This window comes from Grus americana, chromosome 1 (assembly GCF_028858705.1).
Source record: "Grus americana isolate bGruAme1 chromosome 1, bGruAme1.mat, whole genome shotgun sequence".
Taxonomy (NCBI): domain Eukaryota; kingdom Metazoa; phylum Chordata; class Aves; order Gruiformes; family Gruidae; genus Grus; species Grus americana.
The window spans coordinates 170,801,292-170,807,291 of record NC_072852.1 but is presented as its reverse complement, the minus strand read 5'-3'; the positions used below and the strand labels follow the sequence as shown (position 1 = coordinate 170,807,291).

Sequence of the window (6,000 nt, the reverse complement as noted above, 5' to 3'; positions counted from 1 at the left end):
AAATATGCAGCAGAATAACATCAGAATATGTGGTAACACAGCCAATATATTTTTCCTCTTTGAAATGAATGCACCAGTATATACTGGGGCCACTCAGCTGGAAAGCAGATTTGCAGAAAAGGATGAGGGAGTTCTGTTGGACACCAAGTCGAAATGAACTGGCGGTGTACCCTTGCAGCAAAGAAGACTAGTGTCATCCAGGGCTGCATTAGGCAAAGGACTGCCAGCAGATCGAGAGACGTGATCCTTCCCCTCTACTTAGCACTGGTAAGGCCACACCTGGAGTCCTGTGTCCAGTTCTGTGCTGCCCCGTAAAAGAGAGGTATGGACCTAGTGGAAAGAGTCCAATGAAGGGCCACAAAGATGATGAGGCGAGTGGAGTATCTATCCTGTGAGGAAAAGCTGAAAGACCTGGGATTATTTAGCCTAGAGAGAAGGCTCTAGATGGCCCTGCTTGAGTAGAGGAAGTGGACCAGATGGCCTCCAGAGGTGCCTTCCAACCTCAGCCATTCTGTGATTCTGTGATGCTGTGATTCTATGAAATTTCTCTTTCAAAATTTGCTGTTGTACATCAGCAAGAACAGGGAGTGCTGCCAGTATTTTCTTGTATGTCCCAGTACAAAGAAAAGAAAAACCCTGAAGCCACAGGAATTGTTTGTGGAGGGTGAATTACTCTGCAGTGTCGCAGTGAGCAGTTAATTAAGCTCTTGGGCTTATGCTGTTGAAAGTTAGTTTTCATTAAAGAGACCCTAATATTTCATGCACAGCTTTCAAAATAGTTCTGCTCAGTTCCCATTCATCTGAATAATTTATAACAAGTCCTCAAATACCATCTCAAATATTTGGCTGGAGTTAGTTGGAAACGAAGATTCACAAATACGTCAGGTGTTCATTAATCAAAGCGTGAATGGATAGTGGCCCAACGCTGCTCAGCTCAGGAGAGGTGGCGATTAGTGTTTTTTCACCACCTTTTCCAGTTCTGCTAACTGCCGTACAGCTTGCAATGTATTTCCACTAGATGGCACGCTGTGCTTCAAAATTGACATTTTTTGCACTTTATATAACTAGGCTTGAATGATAACTTTTGTGATAAATACCCTGCATTTTAAAGACTTAGAGTAGCAGAAAGAAGATAGGTGCACATAATATAACCAACCATTAATGAATCAGATGTTGAAACCATGGAGCTGTCACTATTGCTTAAATCCACACAGATACACCGATGCAGAATCATTCTAACTCTGTACCACTTTAGTACTGAGACAGTGTCACTGAACTCAGTAAGGTAAGAATTATACCATTCTGTTGTTGCAGTAATTCCAGAGATTTCTTTGTCAAATTATTAGCATTAGCCTGTTTAGACTTCACTAGTTTACTGTTATGTAAAAATGACATGTAAAAACAAACATGAAATCCTTCTAATTAAGCTATATGGAACAAGCATTGTACTGTATTTCTGAACTCCTTAAATTATGTTCCGTTATTTTGTAATTCTATGCTACAAAATTAAGAGCTAGTAAATTGATTTTAATTTTTAAGCTGTCGATTAAATCAAGATGATAATTTGCTTTCCTAGTACATCTAAAGGTAAGCTTTTGTTTTCCTATAAGTCTTGAAGCCCAAATTACTACTGTTTAACATTTTACCATTTAAATTACATGGTTATATTGTTGCTGTAAAATGGCTGAGATCATTCCTGAGTCATTACTCTGCAGTCAGGTTCAATATGTGTTACCGATAACAGCCTGTGGTATTGGAAGCACTCATCTGAGGCACAATCCACTCGTACTGGGAGGATTCTTCGACACAGAGGGGAAGTGACTAGATAAACTATAATACAGGATGAAGAGGGAAGGGCTAAATCAAATTTTTGAGGTAGGAAGACCAGAGTCATGAAAGACTGAATATGCATGATAGAGGAATGAACAACAATCCAAGAAGAAAGAGAAAGAAGAATGTTCAAAGGATAAAAGAGATGGAAATGAAGATGTATGCAGAGCTTGAAAGGAGGAAGCCTAAGGACAGAAAAATTTAAATTTAATTTAGAATCTCCAAAAAACCCCTTTGATAAACAGCTTAGCTTGAGATGGAGTTATGTCTTCTTAAATGTTCCTCTTAACTCACAGGGTTATCTCAGGGAGGGAGCTTCAAATTAATCCTGACCATTCCTACAAATTCATGTCTTGTCTTTTCCTTTTCTTTGTTATTATGGTGCTACATTTAATGTCAACATATTTTATTTAGTTCAGTTTCACTCATGCAAAAAGTAAATTCAAGGGAAATAAAAAATATCTAACATACTAGGTCTTCTCCATTCAGAGGACAGTCTTCTTTAAATGAGATTCTGTTTTAAAGAATTTCTTCTTGTTCTCGAAAAACTGCCCCAACACGCTCCCCTCCAAAAAAACCCCACAACTCAACACAAGGATTTCTATATGAAATATAGTTGGTCTTGTGGAACAACAACAACAAATTCTGGCCTTGCAAATGCAACCAAAGCTTAAACATCTTTTGATTTATTTTTTTTTCCATCTCTGTTTTACCCAGTCAGTAGTGGGTACCTGAAAAATTGGACTCAAACTTGGTGTCATTTTATAATTCCACTGTCTTAAGTTACTTTACATAGATTGTATTGAAATCAATATTCACAGAAATTTGATTCTGAAAGTGAATGGAATTTAAATTATTTTGGTGCTTTACCAGTTCTAGATAAAAGTCATTAGTATTGAAAATAACTGGAAAAAATCTATAGAGGTCATCCTTAAGCTTGTGTAGAAAAAATCTAGGTTCTGAATGAGACTCAAGAAAACTGTCTAAAAATATGAATTACTTAATACTGCGTATATTCTAGGGACATGTAGAACTGTTTTTCTTCTGATCATATCTTTTAAGTATTCAGTGGAAGTATCTTGGAGGGAAATACATAAAACACTTCCTTCTGCACAAACAGGTACTTATTCAGATATACGTATTCCTGAACACGAGTTTTAATTTTACCATAAATAGCACCAGAACATCTTGATGTTTGTGATATTTATCTTTTGGTTTTGTTTTTGGTTTTTTTGTTTGGTTTTGTTTTTGTTTTTTTTGTTTGGTTTTGGTTTTGGTTTTTTGTTTGGTTTTGCTTTTGTTTTTGTTAGGAGTTGCTGAGTTTAGTAGCCTGATGGAGGCAAGGCTGTTGCAGCTCCCTCTTCCCAGGTCCAGCTAGAAGGGAAGGTAAACACACCTTCCCAATAGGCACACGTGCAAACACACATATAGAATATATATATACATATACACACACTTGGTCACAAAGATCAACACAGACAGAAAACATGGTGCTCACACAAACTTGAATGACACCAATGACCTCATCATCTTCTCATCTGTGATCAAGATGAAGGCCAGTAACTGGCCTTAGACACTCAGCCTATGTAGTAGCTGCCCCCTAGATCACCTGTTTTTCAGTTACCTCATGCACAGACACACAAGTGTGCACACACAGAGTCATATGCAGGTTTCTTAATTGACCCCCCAGCTCTCACAGGCTCCACAGAGCAGTTAGAAAATAGAAATGGAGTTTAATGAGGAGACAGGACACAGTGCAGGGATCAGGTGCAGGGCATGACCACACGAGCACACTGACCGGCATCTGTTTACATGACTGACCTCTTTTATCCTCTTATTGTTCTATTTTCCTGTGTTTATTTCTCTCCAAACCACCTAGATGCTTCTCTTTCCTGCCTTTGATTCCTCCCCTAACATTCCATAATAACTGTTGTAAAATCCAAAAATGCTGCTCCCTTGCATCCCAATATTAGCCCCATAACACTAGACAGTAAAACCCCTCCGTCTGCAAGGTGATCTGGACAGCCACCTCTGCTGACTCATGGTGACAGGTGTTCTGCCCAGCCCATGAGGCAGAGGCTTTCCTGGGAGAGCTGGGAGAGGGATCAGGGCATTGACTTGTCTCCTTGATTAGATTATTGCTATTTTTCCTCTGCGATCCTTCTTGTTTGTGGAGCCTTCTTGAACCTTTAATCACATAACCTAACAGTTTCAACATGGTTCTTCCTTTAAGGAAGAAATAAAAATATGTTAGTTTGTTTAGAACCAAATATCCTGGTTTTGGCACATCTGGAATAATATGCACTGAATCTGTGCATGGGGGAAAAAAACCCAATCAAACCACAAGAATTTATATATTTTAACTTTTTTGTCTGCTATTCTATTCCAGTCTCTTGAAATCTGTATTCATTCAGCATTCCAGTCAGGATAGACTTTTATTGCAAACACTGGCTACAATCTCTTTCAACTATTTCTTAGCTAATAAAATTTCCTAAATTTGATTTTGATAGTAATGGGTTCTAATTTAACCATTTAAGAGTAAAGCTGCATTCTTCTTTAGACTGCATTATGGAGTCCAGTGTACTTAGCAAGCTCCGACTTTTTATATGCACCATACTCTCCAGAGTATTTTAGACTTTATGAGATCAGCAGACCTTAAATGTTCACCGTCTTCTAGCATTTTATTACACTGAGTCCGTTTCCTAAGATGATTTCTCCATTTGCCACTGATCCTGTTGTTCATTGAACAGTAAAGAAGTAGTCTTATTCCACCTTGAAGTGCCTAAAGGCTGCTTTAGTGATTGTAGAATGGATATCCTTGGTTGAATTGTCAAGGAAATTGAAATCCCACTGGTCAACGTGTCTTTTTCTCAAACTAAGGGCTTTCCTGCTCCTCTGGAACTGCTTTTCACCTTGATCATGGCACTTTATATCTCTTTCCTCTGAACATCCTGTATGTGCTTCTACATTTCATGATTCCTGTTTTTCTGTATAGGATTTTCTGCTTTTGTTTCTTAAACTCTGTTTCTCTTTTCACGTGTGTGCTATAAGATAGTGACTTACATATTTACATATTGGGTATAGAAACTAACCCTTTAGTCAGATTGCCCAGCTATACTGAATACTTTAATCTCTTTTTAAGGTAACTGAGATGTGAAATACTTCCTAGTTCTTGATTTTAATACCTTTTTTGATTAAAAAAAAAAAAAAGAAAAAAGAAAAAAAAAGAAAAACTTTCACTGTTGAAAAGAAAATCCATTCTACACAGTTCTTTTCCTATTCTTCAGTGATAGAGAAATGATGAGCCTATGAACTCATTTTCAGGACACTGGACATCTTATTCTGTCTCATTCTTTGGACAAATAATCATGTAGTCAAAAAGCAGTATTTGTTATTGTAAAATTTTGTAAAGAAAGGATTTAATTATGAAAAATAAGTAAATAAATTGTAAATCTGTTCTTGAGTTTCCCAAAATTTGGAAGTGAATTAGGAATAAATCTGGAAGACTAGCTTTTTTTGCAAGGAAAAATAAAAGAAAGAGGGCAGATACAACTTCATGTATTTACATGAAGGAATAAATCAGAGGAAGACTGAATGAAGTCTGGCAAACTGAAGCTATCTACTCATAATTCAAGTTGGGTTTTGACTTGAAAATGAACATTCAGAACAGTGTATTTCATGGCTGATGTTTTTTCTTCCAGTCAGGAAAAAGCTGTCTCATGTCTCTTCAAAATACAGAAATAACTTTCACTATACAACTGAAGCTTGTTTTACAGACCTTCAAAGACATCTGTCTGTCTCCATTGATTCCACTGGGAATTTTATCAAGCTAGTTCACTCACATCAAAATTTTGGCATAACTGAGATTTCTAAGTTAAGCAGACTGGATCACAGCTGGCATTGGCATTTTACAATCTTCAAACCCTATGCTTTCTCCAGTATTCTAAATATACCTTCTAAACTCCTCAGGAAAAATGGTATATTCCTTTTCTCCTGTGTAAAGCAGTATTTTTCTTTAAATTAAATGAGAATAATTTGAATAAACATGGTGTGGATCAGTAAACTAATTTTTAGGTCATCAACGTACTCCATTTGAAATGTTTTCACATTAATAATGATTCCTTTCTTCTGGGTAGAGTGACTTCAATGCTTGAAAGTAATCTTATCTGA

The 6,000-nt window shown here is 36.9% G+C and overlaps 1 long non-coding RNA gene across 3 annotated transcripts in view; it reads left to right on the top strand.

Annotated features, from left to right (window-relative positions):
• The first annotated feature begins 1,257 nt into the window (after nt 1–1,257).
• LOC129214748 (uncharacterized) overlaps nt 1,258–6,000 on the top strand; it is a 74,040-nt gene continuing 69,297 nt past the window's right edge. For all 3 annotated transcript variants that reach the window (XR_008579792.1, XR_008579793.1, XR_008579794.1), the window contains exon 1: nt 1,258–1,285. This is a non-coding gene — a long non-coding RNA (uncharacterized LOC129214748). The remainder of the gene's footprint in view (nt 1,286–6,000) is intronic.